Source organism: Hylaeus anthracinus, unplaced genomic scaffold, assembly GCF_026225885.1.
Source record: "Hylaeus anthracinus isolate JK02 unplaced genomic scaffold, UHH_iyHylAnth1.0_haploid 4, whole genome shotgun sequence".
NCBI classification, from domain to species: domain Eukaryota; kingdom Metazoa; phylum Arthropoda; class Insecta; order Hymenoptera; family Colletidae; genus Hylaeus; species Hylaeus anthracinus.
Window position 1 is genome coordinate 2,732,317 of NW_026535289.1, and position 25,501 is coordinate 2,757,817.

The window sequence follows — 25,501 nt, forward strand, 5'->3', positions numbered from 1 at the left end:
TCCTCACCCGATAGGTTGCGCAATGAGTTCTCAATATTTCCTTAATGATCTATCTCATTATATCCGTAACGATGTCTCCGAGACTGTCCACGTCCGGAGTATTCTACAGCTAGAGGCGGACGTCGATAATTAACGTTGCTTCTCGGAAATTCGATTATTTATCCAAGCCAACCTCTCATAATTCGTTCTTCATTAACAAAATTAGATTCCACGGTCGCCATGAGGTTTGCTTTGCGTTAAAACAGGGAGTAAATCGTTTCCATCAACAAAACCTCTTGTTCCTTTATTATTATTCCTTCATTCAAAGTGAAATCAGTCTATTTAAAAATTTCTCATGATATGAGTAATCTTCTATTGCATGTTTTAATGTTTCAAAGAGAAAATTAATTCATTTGTTTATGTTTTAGTTATGTATAATTAATTAATTAATTAATTAATTAAATATTAATTAAATAAAATCTAAATAAATAATTAGTAATAAATCTAAATAAATCATTTTCAGTTGTGTCACCTTTTAACCTTTGATTATACGAAAAATTTTTGTTCAGTTTGAAAAAGATCTTTTCCTAAATTTAGTATTTACTATTTAAGAAAGGGGTAGAAAAACAGTTCGTAATTATAATATATATGAAAACATTCTCCAATATTAAAATTCTTGTTCTAATATAAATACATATTCAGAATAAGAAGTCGTTGAATCGTTCCTGAAGAAAGTTTTTAATTCGAACAGAAATGTTAAAATAGATCACTAAATTTTTTACCTCTTTAGCTCTAAACACCAAGTGGAATTTATTTTTATTTCTAATCCTGTTGATATATTTTAAGTGAATCGAACAAAATATAAAGAATATGACAGATCAATTTACAGACGTTCATTCTTTGACCCAATAAACTCTACTAATCGATGAACGTTCGTTTTATTTAATTGCAGTCTCGAGACATCGTCAAACTTGAATGTTTCGACTCATCGAGCTTCGAGCACGCGAAATCGAAACATTCCTTTGCTTTGTTTTCGCTAGCATTGTCATAATTGCAAGTTAATGAAGCTGTTCAAGAAAATTGTTGATGGAAATACAAACGCCCAGGCTCACGCTTCGGTGATGTTTATGCTTCAGAAATTCGAATCTTCGTTTCTTTACGATTAACGAAGACGTCCTGCCACAGTGATTGAGAACAATTGAAGAAGGAAATTGTTTTGTTTCAGGAAAGATATAAATAGATCTAAGTAATCAATAGACGCCAATAATTTGCACGCTCAATGTACAAAATAAATGCATGAAAGATGTATACTTTTATTATTACCGTTTCTTCATACTGTTGAAGTTATATAAATTCCTTATTTTTTTTTTTGTTATTTGATTAACGATATTTGTTTATTTTAAACGATTATCCAATTACACGCTTCGTATCACTTGTATGTGTATTCATTATTTCTCAATTTTTTATAATAAGAACTTTGTATTATACGTTCGTATATACTATAAGTTCGCATTAAAATCAATGGAATACTCTTCTTTCTAGTTGATAGAATTGAACTATAAGAGCAAACAAAAAGTATTCTTAATTTTTATAACTAAAAATAATTTGATTCGCAAGTTCAGTTCCATCGGTTAATTGAAAACTTGAGAATGAATAGGTTTCGTTGAAACTTTATCGCGCAAAGTTGAAAATGTAATTAACTGATCGGATTGAAGTGTGCTTGGCACGGATTTAGTATGCAACTAGTCGACTTGTTGATTAGAGTGCGGGTAATTGTGAGGCTTTTTGAAATGAGCTGGACGTGGAGCATCAGGATGGGTAATTTGCAGAACTTTTCCGATTCGAACCAGCTATGATTATGGGAAACATTCGAATCGATGGGACATACAGTGGGTGTAGAAAGTATTCGTACACCGATCAATTTCCAAAAAAACTATGTAAAATTATAATTCATAACCTTATTTTTGATAAACAATGACATTCTACATATTCTAGGAAATCTCTAGAATAGATAGATTACAAAAAAAATAGCTATTTATGTTAATTACGAAATTAACAAAAAAAAACAATTAATCGTTAGAAATGTTGAAGGAATAAATATTCACACAACTGTTTAAAAGCACTTTACTGGAAATTTGATGTTTTCTAATTCGTACGGAGCAATAAACTAATCTGTTTACGTTACAAACTCTACTGTAAATGGTTCGTCATAAGAATCGTACAAATACTTATTGCTTCTATACTGTTACCCACTTTTCGCATGCTTTTGTTAATTTCACGTATTATATTAACTAGTGAATGTTGTTTAGATTATATCTATCCTAGAGACTTCTGAAAATATGTAAAATATCATTGATTACAAAAAAAGAAGTTAAGAAACTACAATTTCACACAAAAGTTTTTTAGGAAATTGATCGGTGTACGAATACATTCTACACCCAGTGTATATAGCTTTTTTGTTAAATCAATCATTTTCTGTTGTATTATTATTTTTTTCTTTATTATAAAAGTAAAATCCATTTAGTTCAAATATGATCTTTTCCTAAATTTAATGAAAATAGCTCATAATTATTATTATTGCTATTTAATATACGTATTATGCCCATGACTAATTGGAACAAGAAATTATTCATTATTCACATACCACAACCGGTCTGATTCTCTACTTGATTTCGTGACTTCTTCTCAGTTTGTTTGTTTTGTTATTTCACATGATATAATGACATACTTCCAAATTTTTTTTACTAAAAATAAATCCATATTAGTGAGTTTCATAGGGTTATTTAGATTGATGAATCGTCAGCAAGAAAGACGACAAGAAATATTCATTCAAAAATGTATTTTTCTAGGTATACCAGAGCTGCCTATAACTACTCTTTGTGAAAGAAGATTTTTTCTACAAAACATATTTTCCCATTTCTATTCACCTTCAGATCATTCGACTGAACATTCTTCGACAAAGATTGACAGGTATCACCCTCAACGTCCCTAACAAAAATACCTATCAAATCATTTCGACAACCGTGAGCAAAGTCTCTCACGAATCGTTGCGTAACAGATGGTCAACCTTCCGTGTTAGTCTTCGAAATCTTACGAAATTGATTTCCGTCCCGTTATTTGGACAGCAATCAGCCTCTCCTCCCGTACTCGTGTCCAAACGAGATCCTCGAGTTCCCCGTTTAACCGGCTAATAAGAACTGGGTCGTCGTCGTCGTCCTCCTCCCGAAACGCGAAAAACTTGATCCAAGAAATCGCGTGCCATCCTCCTCGACCGACTTTTTCCCCTCGTCCTGGCAGGATTTATCGACAGACGAAAGTGAAGGAACGTCAGGTGGTCGGCTTCGTTCCACTTCGCTCAAAGAATTTCCTATGGGCGGAAATATCATGGATATATCCCGAGGGTGAAGGAAAAGCCAGCGAACGCCGTGATGTTTGCGAAACAATTCAAAGGGACGCGCGCGGAAAATCACGGCGGATTCCTCCAACTTGGGAAGGGGACACAAGCCGTACAACGACGGATGAAAGAGCCCGGGGAGCGTAGATTTTTCTTCGGCATTCAGCGAGCCAATTTCATTAGGAGTGCCAAGTTTTCTTGCTTTCCAACGCTAGGTCTATAATAGCCAAGTGCTTCCAGCAATTTCGGCTCCCTTTTTTCCTCGCATCCTCCTCACGAGGGGCTTCGTCGTTCTCTGAATGCCGCTAGGTAACTTGGACTGCGTAAATTGTGAACTGTGGGGGCTATGAGTCCTTGAATTAGAAGCCGTGAAGTGAAGTTACGTTGGGTGGAAGTCTGTGATACTTCCAAGTGATGGCTTGGACCATTTGTTCGAGAGGAGCTAGAAGTTGATCCCTGATACCAAGAATGCTTCAATGCAAAATCTAACGACCATTCATGTTGTAGAAAAATAAGATTACGCCGCTAGATTAATGTAAAATCATAACAGGAGTTTCAGGCAGTTCATTAACGTATGTGGAATACAGAGATTGGAAAGTGAGCAATAGAGGCTGTTACGGATAGAATGTAACAGAAAATAATAAAACATAAAAAAAGGAGGTTACAGAGGATACCATTTAATACCATGTCATTTAATGTATATCATTTAGTGCATTAAGGATACTTCCAATGGGGAAGTAGGCGATTTCAAGCGCTGACGGTCGGAGTCAGTAGTTCATGGGTTCGCCCATAACTAGAAGCCTTTACGTGCACGGGGGAATTCGTGGCCGTAATTTGTCGTAGCACCGAGAGTACAAAACTCCTCGAGAGTGGCAAATGTCGCCGTAATAACGGCAGCTAACAACTGACCGGGAGTGGTGACTCCTTACCATAGCACCGAGAGCCCGTGCTGCTCGGGAGAGGTAAGAACCGGGCGTGGACGGGGCAACCGTACCGCGACCGGAAGGCTGTCTGCGAGATCATAAGCGCCCGAATGCAACGCACCGTTTGATCTTTGTCGAATCTTATTGTCAGATGGGTTTACTAATTGCCACGATGAGTCGGCGAACTGTTCGCGTGTGAATATCGGTCAAGAAAAAAAAAAGCCAAAAAATCCCTCGGGGGGCCTCTTGTGCTAAAGTTCCGATAGCTCGCGTTTAAGGAAGAAGTATCAACCGACACCGTCAAAGTGCAGACCGCGCCCGTTTCGCGGCGAATTCCGAGCGATCATCGGCGAGCGGGCTTTGTGTCTGGACGCGAAACCGCGAGTCGGCCGCGAAAAGAAGAAACCACGCGACAATAACCCGAAGGAGGACACGTGCCAAAGGCACGTGCCTAATTCTCGAAGGTTCGATGGAGTTTTGGTAGGAGACTCAGGAGGGGATGGATATTATAAAACGGCGAAGACGGAGAGTTAGCATTAGCATGTTAGCTATGATACGAGACCGTTAGACATAATTGGGAAACCGTCGCGGAACGAACAATTAAGCGTCCCACAGACTGCGCTGACGTGACGTCGACGTAAGACATGACGCGGAGTCAGATTGACGCCATTAAAAAATGAAAATACCAACCTCCGCAATTTTTATCAGAACTTTACGGAAACAATATCCAACGATTCCTGATGTTTTTGCGATGAAAATGATACCGTACATAACATAATTTGGACAATAATTAACGAAATTATATGAAAAATCTGATTGCATAATTGAAAAGTTATTTCGTTAAAAATAGTTCGATTTACGCGATGTGAGATATCATATTAATCGGGAGAACACCAAGAATCCAATGCCATCACGTTCACGTGGATTCGATGAAGAATAAAGAATTCGATTTTATGAAAAATTGATGAGTCGATGGCCCGTTCGATCCCAGACCCTTGAGCGACCCCAGGTAGGCGCTCGGCCGAAAACAAAAGACGGGCAGTCCATCGTAAAATGATGAACTGATGTACATAAAATGTTTATATTTTCCATCAGATTGTCGGGAAAATAATATCAATGGATTCCTTATGTTTTTCTGATAAAATTGATATCAAACATCACATAATTGGGATATTTTTTACCTGAAGAAGCAGCGAATACGTCAGCCTGTACTGCAAACATCACTCATCAAATCGCTAACACCTTTTTTTGTCAAACGGACAATAATATAAGAAATAATCTTATCTCATAGAAAACTGATTGAGCAATAAGATGCTTTTTTTGATCATAGTAAAGAATAATTTGAATTAGAAGCTCAACCACTTTGTATAAAAAGGGTTAGCTCCTAAACATATAATTATCAATATGAATAATATTCTAAATTTTAATGTATATAAATTTACAGAAAGAAGAATAACTAATCAAAACAATTTCGTTAAAATTAAAATAAATATTGATATAAATAAGTAAATAATTATATAAATTAATTTTTTCAATAAAAAAATTCCTTATTCAATAATTTTACAAGATCTGGTAATAATGCAGTTAAATATAAATTATTTCATACTTTTCACTGCATTTCTTCGTACTTTTAAGCAATTATATTTAGAGCTGCTCATATAAATTAATGGTCACATAAATTCATATAAATTAACTAGAAATTTTTTTAATACTCTTTAGTGCAGTTTTAATGTTTTTGAAATTAGTTCATCTCTTAAAAATGACACCTTCCAACGCTCACGGAAAATCTAGTAGGTTTGATATGCTCCTGACGCGTCACAACGCATATTTCTTCAGATAGCATCAGCCTACGTCACGTCAGCGTATTGTGAACGTCGGCACGCAAAACCCTATGTTAGAATTTCATACCACGTGTCTTATGACGTGGGCCCACACCTCGTCAGAGCAGTCTGTGGGACGCTTTAGAAATAACCGTAAAACCGTCGCAGAACAGAGGCCACGTCGCACAGTGGTCAGGATGGCCGAAAACCTGGCCAAAAGGCAATTTTTGAAGTTTCGAACACACTTTTTTTAATATTGTGCGTGTGTTGTTTAAATATGAGTGCATTAAATGTCGTTTGAAATTTAAAAAAATAGTATTCGGTTACTGATATACAGAGGTTCAAAGTTGACGAAATTTCATACTCCTTGTATCGTGAAAAGTGGCGCATGTTTATTGTGTCACAGAAAGTTTATCCTCAATAGATTCATATGTAAATCATTTTACCATAAAAATAGATGTTATAAATATAAACTTTTCACAAGAACAAAGTAAAATATCTTTGGATTCACTATTGTAATTCCCTTCTCAATATGGTATAAATTTTAGTTATCTTTCGATGAAGGAAAACAAAGATGATAGTCACCGAGTGACACGCCCTGCCAAGTTTCTTGATATAAAGTAACATGTCAGGTATAATATTCAATTGAGAAAACTCGCGCAAATTTGCTTCATTTTAAGTTATTTAAATTTAAAGTGCCAAGTAAGAGTATTTACAATCTGCCCAACCAGCATAACTTGTTGATATATCTGTAAAGGTTATAATATATTAGTATAAAACTTAATATAAAATGAAAAAAGAAGTATGTAAAACACTAATACGTTTTTACTTAATAATGGATCGGAGATTATAATTTGTCAAAGTTTCGGTTACAAGCGGCTAGATTAATGTAGCCTACTTTTGAAAGATCTACTTTTCCACTTATTTAAACGAAACTGAAGACTAAAAACAGCATTCTTTATTCTAAAATTTATGAATCTTGGCCAGCTTTTCATGAAAAAGCAGCACTGGCGTCGCATCACTTTGCGCCATGTTTACAAGGAAAAGAAGACTGTTTACGCGGCATTAAAACAAACCTTATTATCCTTAATTTTAATTTAACATTAATTTATTATAGTTATATTTGATAGAAATCCTATTTCATAAAGAATTCATAATAATTTAATATTTTTAATATGCATGTCGACCATATTGGATCTGCCATTTAGAATTTTGCAATGCGGATACTAGATTCGTAATTTGTGCCTCAAATAACCATAAAATACCAAGTTTTACGAAGATCCGAAAACTCCTTCTAATTTTGATCAGGTTTTTGGCCATCCGGACCACTGTGCGTCGACTCTTGATGTTACTATGAACAAACTTGAAGAGATGGTACTAGATAGGAAACTGAGACCTTGAGTCCTTATGACAGGTAAATAATATGATACCTGAGAGTGCTGAGTGAAATGAATAACTTCTTCAAACATAGATGAAACTTCGAGCTGATTAAATGTAACAAAATCTATGATATCTATGATATCTTTTACAGTTCATGTAAATGTAGAACCTGGTACATGTAGACATTTGCTTAATATCTGTTCTAACCAAACCAGGAACCCACGGTATATTAATTATTTAATGAACGTGTAGGCCATAATGAAATATTCATTTATATTTCACACATAAAGTAGTCAGATAAATTGTATTTATCAAATAAAATTGAAATGGATTCAATAATTACTTAGATGACTTTTTATCTTAAACATTATTTAAATAGATACTTGTAATTCGTTATTCGTATGAGTAATATTCAGAAAGAAAACGTTTAATAATATATATTATAGTTAACGTACATACTTAGAAATTCTTAAGTGACATTAATTAGGTCATCCTTTACCATTAATTATCTAAACAATATTTTAGATCTTTGTAAAATAATTCTATCAATCTATAGGTAATAGAAAAATGTATTTTCCAAAATAATATATCAAAATTCAAATACGTCCTCTTCGACATGTAGCAATAGTTTCCAAAATAGTTTTTACTTAAAGAAATTTATTTGAACTAAATGGATTTGAGGTTTAGTAACACCAGTGTTACATTTATCGAGTACCTCTAATAGGGTCTAGCGCATATGATGAATTTTAACCTATAATAACACACGAAACCCGTAACAGTAGCCGAGTTGAAATCCGTACAGAATTTAATATTAAACGTGTTCTCTTTGATGTTCATGGTCGAGTTGTACAATATTTAACACAACCGCAAACATTGATTATTTTGAAACTCGAAGTTGGACGTAAAAGTTTATAATATCCAGGACGTAGCTTCGTGTAATGTTTCATTAAAACTTGCCCTTATTCTCTGTAAGAAAAGTTGGCCAATTTTTTATGAAAACCTGATGAAAATAAACTATGAAACTATTAATTGAAAGTGGAAACGAAATTGTAATATTTCAAGATCACCAAATATAATTCCAAATATGGTATTTTATAGATATACAAGGAAGTTGAAAATTCTGTATTATGAAGTTAAAATACGTCCTATTCTATAAAATTCTCTATATAACTATAAATTGTGTTCACAATTACATAGAGAATTTTATAAGATTATAATTACACTTACATAATAATTAATATGTATAAATATAATTTTATATATTATATATATTTATACGAGAGTAAATACGGTGAGATAAAATTCTCTGTATAATTATAAACACAAATTTATTAATTCCTTATATAAAACTGCGTACAATATTTATCATACTTCATAAGCTATTCAAAGCGAGTATGTTAGGTACCTCGCCCCTGTATAATGCCAACAAAAGCCGTCAATCAATTTCCAGATTTCTTCTTCACCGTGCGAAATTCATAATACAAGTATGCCACTCGAATACAGAAATTTATTAAAGTGCTACAAGAGGTCTACATATTGCGCACCTTCCCGTGCACGTTCGCTATTTTCAATTAACCCATTTTTCGCGCGATTGAATTTCGTCAATTATTTCCAAACGTTAAAAAATGTATGGTTCGTCTTTGACGTCATTTTAGAGATGCACAGGTTGAAAATTAATAAAAAGAACTGTACACACATATTTATCAATCTCTAAAAATAGTCCTTGTAAAAAGAACAATTATTTTTTATTAAAAGAAATTACTATTATTTGAAACACGAGCAATACATTTAAGGGTATACATGTTGAGAAAAAAAAGGAAATTTTGATTTACTGTACAATCTCAGATATGGAGCGTATTAGGGGGTCAGAGCTACTTGCGAGGTCGAAAGAAGCCACTTTTTTTTGCAATTTTTATGTATTTTGTAGTTCAAGAAAATATCAAAACCGAATAATGCTATTTTTTGAAATTTCTTAGAACCCCTAATTCATTAACTGTACCAAAAAACCTTCTTGCAAAATTTAACGACCCTCCATGCTTCAGGAAATAAGATTCCACCATGAGTCTATTGTAAAGTCAAAAACGTAACATTGCTTTGTGAAAAGTTTGAAATTACAATTTTCATTGTTCGACTTTTGGCCAGTATTTCATGGTTTCAGACCATTGTATAAATTTTGCAGTTGAAAGCAGCCACCCGTTTCAACCTAAGTACCATCGAACACGAAACACGTGCACCGCGTCCCATCATTATCACTTACTCGATCGCAACAATATTCACACATAATTCGTAATTAACGCGAAGTCAATTACAGATTTAATTATCCCGCTCGCTCCACCCACATCCGGGCCGCGAACATCGGCGAAAATCAGTGAATTTTCCGCGAGAACTTCGCTGTAAGATAACTTTCCGAGGAAGATAACCGTCTCTGTTCGAAACTTGGTAATTAACGCGAGCCTCCCAGACGTTGCGACTGCAGCTCGTATTCGTCAACGAATGGTATAATTTTCGGAGCAAAATCATCGTTAACGAGACCTGGAATATTTTACGCTCACAGAATCCAAAATGCAAGATATATTGTTTGATAAGTATCCTGAAACTCAGTTTCCTTTCCTTTGTTCGAAGTATTAAATAATTCTAATGGAGAATTTATTTGAAAATACTTACAAACGTTCTTAAAATATCTACAAATATTTAAAAAAAAGAACTGTTTCAATATCGTTGTTACTGTAGCTTCAAAAAATATGTCTGCCTAGCTACCCCCCCCCCCCCCCCACTTGAATAACATTTAAGGAAAAAATTGCATAATAGTGCACTATTTATGCGTTCTTCAAATCCGTCAGAAACAAATTTTGCGCTTGCTCCGTTTAATGCAAAAAATTTATTTAAATGGGGGGGCTGAGTAGGCTGCCAGTAAGCCCCCCACATATTAGTAATAAGCAATATTAACAGAAAAACATGCAGGATTTATGCGCTAATTATGCGCTATCGTATAAGGGCAATTTCGATTTTTGCGCTTCATCCCCTAAGGGACTTCCCCCTTGGTGCAAATGCAAGTTTTGTCTCGTAACTTGCTGATATTACTAACTAAACAGTTTATCATAGAAGATGCTTTCATGTACTATATGATATACATTAATGTACAAATAATGTATGCTAATAATTGTATGTACACACACGCGCATACACCGCACACAACACACACACACACACTAGATAGATTAAGCAAACGTCAATGACTTGCAAAATTGAAATAAGGAAGCATAAAAATTAAAATCATCTAAATAATAACACTTAATTAGAGTATCTGTCGTGCATAAGTGAATAATGTCGTTTTATTAATGTTAACAAGTCGGGAGACAAAATTTAGATTTGCACGAAGAGGGAAGTCCCTTAAGGGATGGAGCGCAAAAATTGAAGTTAATTCAAGTAATAATCGTGTACAGTTGAATAATGAAATTTTAGTAATATCAGCAAGTTACGAGACAAAACTTGCATTTGCACCAAGGGGGAAGTCCCTTAGGGGATGAAGCGCAAAAATCGAAATTGCCCTTATACGATAGCGCATAATTAGCGCATAAATCCTGCATGTCTTTCTGTCAATATTGCTTATCATTAATATGTGGAGGGCTTACTGGCAGCCTACTCAGCCCCCCCCCCCCCATTTAAATAAACTTTTTTGCATTAAACGGAGCGAGCGCAAAATTGTTTTCTTACGAATTTGTAGAGCGCATAAATAGTGCATTATTATGCAATTTTTTCCTTAAATTCTATTTAAGTGGAAGAGGGGGGGGGGGAAGCTAGCTAGACAGACGTCCAAAAAATTCCTGAATAACACCTGTTTCGAAATATGGATTGAACTGAACCTTCCACTTGCTGTGATATTGCAACCAGTGAATTTATTTTCATGCAAAGAAACTCATATTCAACGACACGTCATCGAGAGGACCATTTTCACAAAATACTCTTGAAGCTCTCAGTAGAATTTCCGACGATATTGTAAAAATGATGACGGAATTTATTTTACGTTAAAGAAAGTTCGCGAAGAACGTGAGAATATTCCGAATTATTCGCACCGAAACGTATGTAAATAACACCCGATTTCAGTTATTGCATACCTGATTCTACCCCGTGCCAATAAAGCTCGATGGGAATAGAGGATCGAGTCCCTGAGTTGTGACTTCCTCGCGTGCCAAGGGAAAAATGTTCTCGAATTGCGAGTGCTTTTCGCACTTCAGGTCGAAGTAGGGTGTTTGTCACGCTAAGCGTATTACCTGAAATCAGATCAAGAATATCGGAATTAACAACGAGGAAAAGGTAACATACTCGAAAGCTACGTCCATGGAACAATTAACACATTCGAATTATCTTATACTTAAAATTCGTTTAAAATACTAGTTATACGTATTTAATACTTGGACGAGTAACCTAACATTTTATATTAGGCGATACTTGACATTTATATTTTGTATTTGATTTTGACCCTAACCAGGTTTATAAACACATATATGTGTGTGTATATATCAAAGTTTTGATTTAAAAGAAGAAATGAAAGTTGAGGACTATCTTTATAAATGAAATTTGTCAAGGTAAACGCCTCCATTTTGCCATATCTTATTTTTTAATAACCGTAGTTCAAGGCTGTAAAAGCAACTTCACAGATTAAAAGACTTTGAATTAATAATGTCACTCGAACAGAGTATTATCGCGGAAGCGACCAAGCAGTTTAAAGGTAAACTTACGTTCTTATATTATATAGCTTATAACTTCTTAAACGCTAATTTTCCATGCATATAAAAATTTATAAATCTTCTCCTGAGACGAGTGGATATACGAACAAAATTAAAAATTAAATTCCGTTCCATATAAATATTTTATATGAGATATATAAAACTTAAAAAACATAAAATTTATAAAGTTTATAAAATTAAGTAAATATAACGTTATTATATTACTTCTGATGCGAAAAATGACAAAAACCCCTTAAATTTCACAATGTATAGTACTGTTCCGAGAAGATTGGCTCCAGCGGTACCCAAAAATGCGCATTTTAAAATTGTGGACAGGGAGACCGTTTTACCCCCATTAACCCTAGAGAGACTTTAGTCTGAGACTATATAATAGAATAAAACGGCTCTTGAGTCTGCAATTTTAAGAGTGTCGCAATCCACAAGCGTCGCCAGAAGCAATCTTCTCGGAGTAGGATGGTAGATAATCGGACAGTCAATGTAACAGTCTCTTTGCTAGAACGTTTTGGCAACAATTCTGCTCCATCGTATACAGTAAAAAATAAAAACATTCCTGATTATTACCGTATCTTAATCATTTTCAAATATATCTTAACAAAAAAATGAATGTATTAAGTTCAATATTCGTATTGTAAAATTACACTATGTTTTGAATTAAAGTGTGCATTCAAATGTTGAAAAACAATTCTTAAATTTTGGCAATACAAGATAACAAGTACGTGTCCATAAATCCAGAAACAATCGAGACATTAGATTAAAGGTAAAAGTTACTAACAGACAATAGTAATATTAGCAGTCAAATACTAGCATAGCTACTCAATTTAATTCATAACACAGTTGTTCAAGGTAAATTGACATTTGGCTAAGTACTACAACCGTTATTTCCATTTACTTTTTCATTGTTACTAGTTTGAACTTTGATTTTAAGTTTCAGGTTAGTTTGATTTAAGCTTCAAAGCTCGTACGTCACGCGGCTAGTTCGAAACATTTGAGCTGTCCATGCAGATGGCTTTATCAATAGGATGACGGCCGAGAGATGCTACGCAAGCTTCTGGGACATGAATTTTGATCTGAGTGACGCTTCTCGGTCAGGATGTCCAACTGAGTTTGATGAGGAGTAGTCGGAGAAATTGCTCCCAGAGTATTTCTGACAATCATCTCGAGCATTGGAAGAGCTGATGAGATATGACCACAAGACCGTTCTCGATCACCCACACAATAAGGAATGTCCAAGTATTCGATGCATAAGTTACGCGTTACTTTAATGAAAGAAATTTTCTTACAAAAATATACGATTATAATTTCTGGTGACCAAAAAATCAGAAGGAATTTATGATAGATGAATTTGCAACTTGCAACTAACTGAAGATGACATAGTAAATACTTCGTCAAATATTTTAAAATAGAATGGCTGTTCAATAAATATTAGTACATTTATAATCGATGTATTAGAATAATAACAAGGGCAAAATTTAATGGCTGCTAAACTTCATGTATATGTATATAAATGTATATACGAAAACTTAGGGTGCAAAACTGATTCAATGAATTTTCATTACTTCAGGCAAAGGAGAACCAATTTTAAATGCTATAAAGTAGTGTAAGTTTCCTGATCGACGTTGGTTTCTTTTGTTACGATTTATTTCAATAATAAAGAATAGTTTTCGTAAAAATTGCTGTGTACAGAATTAATTTCTACACCGAATACAAAGAAAAACAGAAACTCATCCTTTTAATATTTCTTAAAGATAATAAAGATGATTCTTTTACATCTACTTTGCTTCTCATATCAATATAAAATTAATTAACTTCCCATATTACCTTAACTGAATGTGGAGAAAAATTTCATAATTTTATCATTTTTACTTAGACACTTTAAACGGATCTCTCACGATAAATTTAATATGAGGAAAACGTGTGGTTTTTGCAACTTTGTAAAATTAAATGATTATACAATCGCCCAATCGCTCAATCGCCAGTTGCGCTGCAAATGACCAACGCCCGAGGGAGATTTCGCTCGTGGCGAAACTGCAACTTTCGACCAGTAATTCTTTCGGTAATTTCAAAACTGGGATCAATGTTTTTTACGACGCAAACTTTTAACTGCGGGCGCTGTGCCGTTTAAACCGAGCGTTGTTCTCGTACTTTACTAACCAGGCCTCTCCCCCACCTAAGCTCCTGAAAGGAAGTCAATTCCATTAGCAGCTTGCGCCCCCGTAGAAATACAACAGCCTCCTTATCTTTACGACGCACGAAATAATCTCCACGCTCCAGAAGGCTTAATCCTAGATCTATACAGGGTGTCCACGGTAAGCGCAGTACAATCTAGAAAGAGGTAATTTTTAACGCAAGAAGGAATAAATTACTTTTAGTGAAATTCTTTTACGCGGACACATAAATTGCTATGTAACGCGAATTTTTGAAAATTTCATTGTGTTCTGGTTTAAGATGATGTTGAGTACATACAGAGTCTTCAAAAAAGCTTTAAGAACTCGATCGTCATATCATTTACATATGGATGATAAGGATGTAGCGGGTAGCGCGCACCGAAAATAACGGTTCACGTGCAAACAGCTAGAATAGTTTACGACAAGTAAACGACGAAGCTATTTTTGAAAAAGCCGTCTTTTTCCGTTATTAACAGATGTTCGTTTCCGCGCGAAAATTAGCTACGGCCTCAATAGCGTATTGCAAATGTCGTAAATCATGGGGCTTCCGAGGGGCTGCCAGGCAAAGTCAAGCAACCCTCAGCGGGTGACGATGCGAGGCCTGAGGCCCGGAGGAAATCTCGCTGCATTGCCAAATTTCTAACTGTGGTACTCCCCCACCTCAGCACACCCTCTTCCCGGGGAGACACGCTAAGGGCGCAAGGAAGAGGTGGTGGTGTAAGGAAATTTTAAGGACGATCAGTCTTTAGCGCATCGTCCTGTCGATTTGACGAGAGGCCAAGTTCGACCAATAGAGTTACAATAAACAGGACTGCAAATTGAATCCTCGTTGTTCTATCACCCTCACAACCTACAAGGATATCTACAGTTGTTAAAGAAAATTAATTTGGATACGATAGATAAACTTTAACCCTTTCACACATGGCGTCCACAATTGAGGACACAAAATTTAAAAATTACCGACACTATCGTTCAGGGCAAATGTTCTTATTTAGGCACATGAAGAAAGACCAATTTTCCTCGAAAACTGCACTATTAGGATTTTTTTTCCATACTAATTTTGATCCAAGTTGACCCTAAAAACTACATTGCATTAGTACGAGAACAAAAATAATTCAGGTCTGAAAGGGTTAAAGAAGTTCTAAAGTAAGTACTACAACAAGTGTTGGATTGTATCGTTGCTACTTGAACGGAAACAAAATTTTAGCCTTGTGGAAATTATAACGATGATTAGTCTGGCAGTTAACGTGTCAATGGTGCAATAATTTAAAGGGTTTAGTTGATTATTGCAGTAAATGTGACATGTATAAGGCTGCATAATAACAAGTAGAATGCGATATTATAAATAGAAAAATCTAAAAAACTTTCTATACATATAGTATCTTCCTGTACCTGGCTCTTTCAATATTATTTATTTCTGCAATGCAAGATCATATAACAAAATTTATTCTACATTTTCGGTTCATTGTTGGCCTCAAAAATGGTACTTCATCTGTTTCTGCTAATGTTACTAGAACACCCCATACATCTCAAAGATGATTGAGGATTAGGTTCGAACAAGAAAATGATGACTTCCCATGAAATAATTGTATTTATACAGCGAAACTTTCAACCACACTGTCAAGACTGATTCAACAAAAAGCAACATTTACACTTTCAATGGAAAGTTGTGTTTGTAAAATAGATGTCATTGTACATTTGATATAAAAAGCGTTTCTATTGGAATAGAGTTGTTATTAATGGAAGGGGGACCGGTAAAATTTTTCCACCGAAGTTGTTGCATCAGGGAAATATATTTTCCTCGACGTCGATTCAATATCGACTGTAGAGGTTGGATAATATAAGCATGCTCTCGAATCTCTCATCTTTCGATCCTTTGCGAGCTACATGCACAGCGCGACAAGAAAAGGAGACGGAAGGGAACGTAAGGAAGCACAATATAACATGTTTTTTTTCTTTATTACCTTCGATAGGGTCCTCTGAGGAGACCATACGGTTTTGTAATGCTGCTATGAATTTTAAACACGTTTCGAAAACTCTGCTTGTATTGACATTTTTATTTCGTGTTATACTCGTCTGAGCGTTAGGTAAGAATGAGAATTAATTTCAGTTGTAGTTCTTCGATTAGATGAATGAAATAATGAGAGGAATATGGAGTGTGTCAATCATTTTCATATATTTGTACAATGTTACGACTTTTCTCATGGGCGTTCTGCGTATTAAATAAAATTCTGCTTAAAAATTCCAATTACAATCTTATTCTTGATTGTTTAATTTTGGAATCAAATTTCAAATCTGTATTAAAATGAATTTCGCAAACGTAAATTGACTATACTACATTTCAACTTTAATTTTTCTTTTTACAGATATTTGTAATAGGATGAGCAATATCAAAATAAAGTGGAAAGGGATGATAGAAAAGATAGAAAATTAAATGATAGATATAAAGAAAAGATACAAAACGATTGAGAAAAGTAGAGGGATTAAAAAGGGAATGTAAGTAGTAAGTACAGAGTAAAATGAACCCAAAGATAGATAGTAGAATAAAGTAGGATAAGATATTGTGCAGGAAGTGAGATAGGGTAGGCGGAGGTTGTGATTTTCCATGAGATATGGGAGACGTAAATATACGGTAAGATACGTGCATGTGTGCTTATGTATGCCTATGTGTGTCATTACATCAAGCCCAGTTCCTAGCCAGCTGGAAAACATTACTAATATTCTACTACTGTTTCTCCATGGGGTGGTTATGGCTCGTAATTTATGGGTTACTCCTGCACGACCTATTTTAAGTCTTTCTAAACTTGAGCCATTTTTTATACATAAAATTTAACGTTACATAAACTATATCTAAGTCGTGATTGTTTGGTACTTCATACGAATAAGAATAACACAAATTACATATTTGAAAAAAGATACAAGTATAATTATTATAGCTTGTAATATTACAGTGATATTAATTCAATGACGTTAGATGTAATTAGAATAATCTATATTAAAGAGAAAAAATGTATAAATTACATAGGAAGGAACCACCAAACGCGAATAATTATTTGTTACAGTCAGTTGAAATATTAGGTGGAAATAACAATTACTTGCAGCATGTATTCTTAAATTCCGAACTACAAAATTTTGAATCAATCTAGTTTTCATACTATGGCATAAAAGCTTCATCATAGAAAGTTTTCTACACAAACATTTTCTTTTCGCCTACTTCTTCGATATCTTCAGGTATAATATTATACACCAACCAAAACATAAACAAAAAAAAATAATGAATAGTGTGTATTGATACAATACTCTACTCTATGAAAATTCAAATAATTGGCTTGTTTCGACTGAGTGCATTCAACGATATCGTTAGGACTACACTTTGACAAATATCTGCTATCCAAATATGACGTATATTCGATTGAATAATACCGAATCTGTCAAGAATCGGACCCGTGGAACGCCAACCGAAATGCTACCAAATTCAGGGGTGACTCACTGTGTTCATCGAGGTTTGTGATGTTTACCCATGCTAAGCATTGATCAAACCGAATTTGTCGAAATCCTATGGCGTCTAGCGAAGTGACGCCTAGTTCAATCAGGGTTTTGCGAATTCAATGGCAGCGAGCCGTGTTATTCGGTATTCGGCTCTGTGTGAAATTTTGTTTGATTTACTGTATTGGAACAAAATTCAATTGCGTGCGTCAGGATTGTGCTACAGTTAAAAGAAAACTAACGACCCACGTTTAAAAATCACATAAGACGCTGCCCCTACTGTTGGTCGTGTTAAATAATGAATACCTGATTGATTTTATTTCCGGTGGATTAATTTTAATTACTCCATTAAATCAATGATCACTTTTTAACGACGTTAAGTTGAAACCATGCAAACTTTCTTCTTGTATGTCTTTTTAAAATGTCTTCGAAGATTTATTTTGTGAGAATCGAGATTTAGTTAAAATTTAGTTACCCTCTCTAAATAGAGTATTCCTATACATAATTAAGTAACGTAACATAATCTCAATTTTTCTTTGTCCTTTTGTTAACAGCACTTCATGTAAATTTGCTGACAGTACTTCTTTTCAATCCACCAGCAAAGCCAGTAACGTGACCACTAACATTTCGTGATCTAATGTCCCTTTCCTATCTCGCACGAGAGGATCTGTATCAGTTAGAATTAAATATTCAGCTTTGAGTTGACCCCGAGTAGCAATTTACTCTTGACGTTTATTCGATTGCACGATTTAATGTTCAGTTAATTACACTAGTTTACGAAATAAAAAAAAAATGTCCATTCAATGCCACAATTTGTTTCTTATGTATATTGGCCTACTAAACTCGACAATCGCAAGAAAAAATTTTTCTATGGATAGGTTTTTTTTATATGAATTTTTGAATTTTTTTTCGATTTTTTTCTGACATACGTTCACATTTTAGGCCATATCTCGAGTTAGAAACGTCTGATTGAGTCGCGCAAGACGTCATTTTAAAGGTAATCGAATTTCCAACTATTGCTTTTAACGTTATTTTCCAATCGGTTCATCAGTTTAAATGTTACGAGCCAATGTATATGAGAAACTTTGATCTTTTCGGCTCAAATAGAACACAAATATTTCTTCCACCGCCATGGAAACATAGAAATTGTCAAATTATGTCCAGTTTCTTATTGTCTACGTATAGATCGCACTTTTACGAAGAAACCAAGCTTTTGTTGTAGGAAATTTATGGATAAATACCGGAGTTAGGAACAATTAAGTAAAGGTACAAAAATTCCAATTTTACTCTGTTTTTTCATTTTTTTCCTATTTATATAGGAAACATTTATTTAATTAATTTCGATTAGAAATAATTTCGACCTTTACCTTGTCTTCTGTTATTCGTTGGGTTCGTTTCTTTGATGAGTAACCAAATGTAGTCTTCCAACATTCTTTCATCCCAATATCCTTGATAGCGGTGCTCAATAGGTTAGGGCTTCTGGCTCGGTAGTGTGTGAATTATAAGAAAGTTGTTGAAAATTTGCTAATAAATTATACAAAAATGGATATGGAATATATATTGTTATTCTATTTGATTTGACAAAATGGGAAAATTTGTACATTTAATTTCAATTTTAATTTCAACAGACGTAAATATGTCGCTCAAAATTCATTTTTTACATTCTCATTTGGATTTTTTCCTGGAGAATCTTGGCGATGTAAGTGACGAACACAGCGAACAACTATTGAGCAGCACTATCAAGGATATTGAGATGAAAGAATGTTGGGAGACTATATTTGGTTCCTCATCAGATAACCCAACGAACCCAACGAATAACAGAAGACAAGGTAAAGGTCGAAATTAATTAAATAAATGTTTCCTAACATGAAAAAATGCAAAAACAGAGTAAAATTAGAATTTTTGTACCTTTACTCAATTGTTCCTAACTCCGGTATTTATCCATAAATTTCCTTCAACAAAAGCTTGTTTTCTTCGTAAAAGTGCGATCTATACGTAGACATGGCGGTGGAAGAAATATTCATGTTCTATTTGAGCCGAAAAGATCAAAGTTTCTCATATACATTGGCTCGTAACATTTAAACTGATGAACCGATTGGAAAATAACGTTAAAAGCAATAGTTGGAAATTCGATTACCTTTAAAATGACGTCTTGCGCGACTCAATCAGACGTTTCTAACTCCAGATATGGCCTAAAATGTGAACGTATGTCAGAAAAAAATCGAAAAGAAATTCAAAAATTCATATAAAAAAAACCTATCCATAGAAAAATTTTTTCTTGCGATTGTCGAATTTAGTAGGCCAATATACATAAGAAACAAATTGTGGCATTGAATGGACATTTTTTTTTTATTTCGTAAACTAGTGTAATTAACTGAACATTTGATCGTGCAATCGAATAAACGTCAAGAGTAAATTGCTATACCTCTTATCAGTTATTCGAAATAAATTGTTCCCATCTCTGGTCTCTGCCAAAGTCGATGAAAAATTACTTACAGCTACCCTATAAAACCCGTCATTTGAACTCCACGCGCATTCGACATTTCGGAGCAGATTAAACTTTCATTCGACCGATAAAATATTTAATTCCCCCTTGCGTACTTTTTAACGCTCGTAACGCTTCGCTTCCGCAGTTACCCGAGTCGTCATCGCAACGTTAAAACGTAACAACGACGCCTACGCCTATTTTAGCAATTTCCTCAGGGTCGATCTATCCCCTTCGCGATGCATTCCAATGGAGCCCAACCGTCGAATAAATTTCTCGCCTCCTCCCGCTGTTTATCTGTTGACTCGTCGCAATCTCTGCGCTCATATACGTGTACTTTCGCCCATTCCACTCTTCCCTCTATTCTCACGAGGTACATGTACTTGTTTACCGCTGGAAAACAGAACCGAACCGTGACTACTGGCGACAAACTGTATTTCACGAGGTGCTCTCGGTTACATGCGCGCTCACATAATGAGATACGAGTGTTTAGTTTCCGAGGGAAGACGAGATAGAAGGTTTGCGAGCGCTCAATTATGAGGAACGATTTCAAACGACACGAATCTCGACGGTAGCGACACGATTCTTCTACGGTGTAATGTGTGAAAATTAGTCTGAGCACGTGAAAAGCTTTCAACTTTTGTTGGATCCTACTACGATATTTCCTTATTTCTTCGAATTAATTGGACAGTTTAAAGTTGTTATTGTTTTGTCATTAATGTCTGAGTTCAATGACAATTCAAGGTTATAGTACTTCAAACTTGTTCTTATGTATATACTCACGAATTTACAGTACTAACGATGAGGTCATTTCAAGTTATTGCTACTTGGACACAAACTTCTGGTCTAATCGTAAAATTATTTGAAGATCGTGGTATTTTAAAATTGTTATTGTTATATATTGATGTTACCAAGGTTATTTACTCATCCTGAATATATGTTCACATAAACTGTCAAAGATTTCGAGGAATTATATGATTAAATAATAGTTTGCAGTAACTAAATACCAATATCTTTTTTTCGACTTTTATAGAGTCAAGAAAAATTAATACAGGATGATAATAAATAATGAAGTGGGTAAAGCAAACTAATTAAAATAAACACAGAAGAAATTAAAGAATTTGTACGACGAAAGGTTACATTCTTCGCATGTGTAATTTTCAGTGCTTTACTAATGTGTGTTTCAGTTTTGAAAATCATATACATCATTAATATCCTACAAAACGTCCAAACAATATTAACTCTATCCTATATGACAAAGATGATTCCCTAATACGACGAAAAAATGTTCGTGCACCAATTTTCAGAATTTTTCATAACTCTGTTTCTCATCGCGCTGCCCCGAATAATGGGAAACGTGGTAAACATGATATTTCTAACAAAGTTTTCCTGCAGGAAAAGTATTTTCTCCAGACTTTGTGTCTTCATTCCCGTTTCGAACCTCACGCGTTCAGAATATTTCCCCCACCTCACTTTATTTTTTTATTAAAATAATACAACTGCCTTTGTCTCTGTTCTCGACAAACGTGGTAGCACTAAAGAAGCTTGGAACGTAATGCAATATTGTAGGAAACTCTGACAATGGGACATATTTTACAAAGTCACGGGCTAGCTATGACGTGTGAAACAATTTCCTTTGGTTTTTATAGAATAATTTCTACCTCTTGCGCTCGGTACTTTCGAACGTGTGTACATGAATGGTGTTCTGACAATGAATATTATTTCAACTCCAATAGTCCTTTATAAGTAAGGAACCATGAGAAATGCGTCGATAAATGAAAACCAATTATTTCATTCGAAAATGTTTTCAAATATTTGAAGGGAATATTTGAATTAGTCATGAGAATTAAAAATGTTTCATTTGCTCGGACTAATTAACATATTAAAACTAGGGCGAACCATTTCATGAATCATTTATAACGATGAGATAAATTTACAGTCGCTTTCGCAATGATTTCTGTTACTTAGTTTCTGCGTAAAATCATTTTCAATAACGAGGCTCATCTTAAGTTAGGTGAATTTGTCAAAAACAAAATTGTAGCACTTGAGGATTCAAAAATCCTCAAATTATGCGCTGACAATTAGTAACTGAAATCCCAATGATTGAAAATGTTATAGAAACCACATCATCCTTCAACTTTTAATCGCAATGTGTACTTTTATTTAAAATTAAATCATTGGATATATCCCATAGAATTTGTGCTTCATTAAAAAGAAAATTCTACGCTTCTTTTGAAGAGCCCTTTATACGCGAAAGATCATCCGGATAAAGATATTTTCACCAAGTATCAACCAAATAAAATGTGACTGGACTACGTGGAAATATATATAAAATGTCTACTTAGAACAGCAGGACGGTGGTTAGCCCGTTGCTTGTTAAAAGCTGGGACAGCGGTAACAAGAACGCAGTGTTCCTCGTAATTGGGAACAACGAGCACTCGTTATAGAGAGCAACTTATCCATTGTTTCACGCGACAGTTAATTCGTTGACTTTTTAATTTTAGCCGAAACTCTGTTTCTCCTAAACTAAATAAAAAAGACAACAGTAGTCTATTCAACGAGAGTATATTCCTTATACGCTTCGACCTAATTTTGACATCTTTTTTAGTAACGTTTCGTCTATAAATAATAATGTGAGATATAATTAATGGCAGCGAAAAAGGCATTAGGAGTTAACTTGTGAAAAGATTCTGAATTGTCGACTTACGTAAATTTTGGAGAATTCAGATATTAAATAATAATAAATATATAAACAATAATAAATATGCAAAGTATACCAAAGCAACAGGTGTAGTCATATTTTATTACAATGCGAAAAGGGAAATTAAAACATGTAATAATTTTATAAATGAAAATAGACAAGGTGACTACGTTTTTATTCTGGTTGATGAAGTTATCGGGTCACCTGATGAGAAATATAATAGTTTTTGCGAGATGGTTATACACGTTAGTTTATTCAAAATGCACTTATGCACTTAGCCTATTTTCATGGGAAATGAATTTGCAGGTAACCATTCCTCCAGCTGCAGGTATGTTTCTCTACTGACACAATTTCCACTTTTATGGTTAATGGTAATGGCATGTAGCAATTAATTATGAACAAATTTCAACTCTTCCAATTTTCACGTCTTCTATTTTGACATCACCGATATCTTCCCATTAAAACTCGACATTCCGAATGAAAATTTTAAAGATTATCTAAATAAATTCAATATCGTTGAGTATGAAAGTGTTTGAAACATAGAGGTTCTAAATTTTATCATCGTCTTCCATTTTATGGAATTTGATTCATTCATTTTAGGTAGTGTTCTTTCGTTAGAGATAAAGCTACTTTCATTTGGAATGGTTGAACTGTGGTAAATTAATGGATCAAGTTTGTGCTTTCAATTTGAAATTCGAATCGAGACTAAAGCTTTCTCGTACTCTGTGATCCGTGAAATGGTAACCGTAGACGATTTAAATTTCATGCACGAGGATTATCCGAGTTGATTAAATTTATAATTTCACATATGAAGATGAGATATTTTACTCTCTCTACTTTAAATTTAAATTTTATTTAACTTAATAGAGTTTAAAATCCCTTTTTTTAAGTATAAACATTTTTTTTAAAGTGAAATTCAAACAGAGAGACTTGATAATTAATGTAATATCGTGACTAAATAACAGGGATTCGAACCGCTGCTGAACCCTAACCCAAACCCAGTTAATGAAGGGAAGGTTGCTGTAACATATACTAACCACGAAGGAACGGTTCTTGAATTGTAGGATGACCGGGTTAATCTGCTCGGAGTGGGTTACTAGTAGAAGAAGACATCCTAAACATCCAGACAAGTCAAAGATATGTGAACTTATAGGCAATATTCAAATCAAATGAAACTAGATTGTTTAAAATGTACGAGTATACAATGCATGTAGGACACACACGTTCACTACACGTTCGAAGACAAGACTGACGAATGTTTATCATTCGCCCGGTTGTCATAGTTGCTAGTTGTCATAGTTGGGGTTTCCACAAAACTCATAACATGTCCGGTCAAAATAGGGATTCCTTCAAGTGACTGTTTATGCCAATACAAGTATATGCCAATATAAGTACAGTAAACGAGTAGTAAATACAAGTCAATGTAAGCACTTGCATGACCTTCTTCTCGCGGGTGAACAGTAGAGTAGAAAACAGACAATATTGAAATAAAATTGATTACCGTTTAGAAACATGGTAATAACTATGGTTTTTACTGTATTATTGTAACGCGCATACAACGCGGTTAACCGGGTTACTCGGGTTACAGATGTCTTGCGTTACCTGGTTAGATGGGTTATTCTACACTAGCCGTAAAAAAACACGAGACACTATTTTAAAACGTCATAACTCCGAGAGTTTTCAACCGATCTTCGAGAAACTTCGTGAGGTTTAGTTTTGAAGGGTCCTCTGGGTGTGTGCAAAGTTGCATTGACGAGGGTTGATGAGAAAGGGTTAATTCATCCCCCCTAAAGGGGTAATGCAGAAAAACTGCACTTTAGAAGGGTCCAAGGGCGACGGTAGGGGGTGAAAAAATCCAAAAAAACCTTTGAGGCGACTCTGTATGATGCCCCCTACAAAATGCACACCTTGAAATCGTTCCTGGACAAACCCACCCCTCACACACCCCCACCCCCTCTAAAATCCACAATTTTTGGACGACAGTCCTGATTTTGGACTCGATGCATTCTCTGGACTCGCCTGATTCAGAAAATGCCATCAATCTTGCCCTGCACCCCATAGCCACCCTTCGAGGGGGTGGAACAGCTCGTGACTTTACAACTCCTTTCGTAAGGGAGGACTTCCAGACATCAAAGAGCGATGAAATTCACCATGTTTGTTCTCGATACGTTAAGAAAGAAAGCCCAACAGATCCTGTTTCGAAAACTGCCCTCTGAGCTAAACAGGGGTGGTCCAAAGTTAGGGGTGGTTCACCCGAAGTGTAAGGGTTGGGGTTTCGTTGCGTGGAACACACGTGGTACAGTCCAAGGTATTGGAGTGACACAGTTTTGAAGTCTTTTCCCCTCGTGAATAGCATTAAAATACGAAAATGTCGTTTTTTTTTTTAAATCCACCTCCCGTCTTCAGACCCTTTTGTGGGG

At 34.8% G+C, this 25,501-nt stretch overlaps 1 protein-coding gene across 4 annotated transcripts in view; it reads right to left on the reverse strand.

The window, feature by feature from the left end:
* The window catches only part of LOC128894515 (BAI1-associated protein 3), a 187,712-nt gene that overhangs the window by 116,975 nt on the left and 45,236 nt on the right, over positions 1–25,501 (reverse strand). For 3 of the 4 annotated variants that reach the window (XM_054156296.1, XM_054156294.1, XM_054156292.1), the window contains exon 2: positions 11,612–11,767. The exons of the other annotated variant lie outside the window; for it this stretch is intronic. The gene's annotated coding sequence lies outside the window, so the exon portion shown is untranslated. The remainder of the gene's footprint in view (positions 1–11,611; positions 11,768–25,501) is intronic. 4 annotated transcript variants of the gene reach the window in all.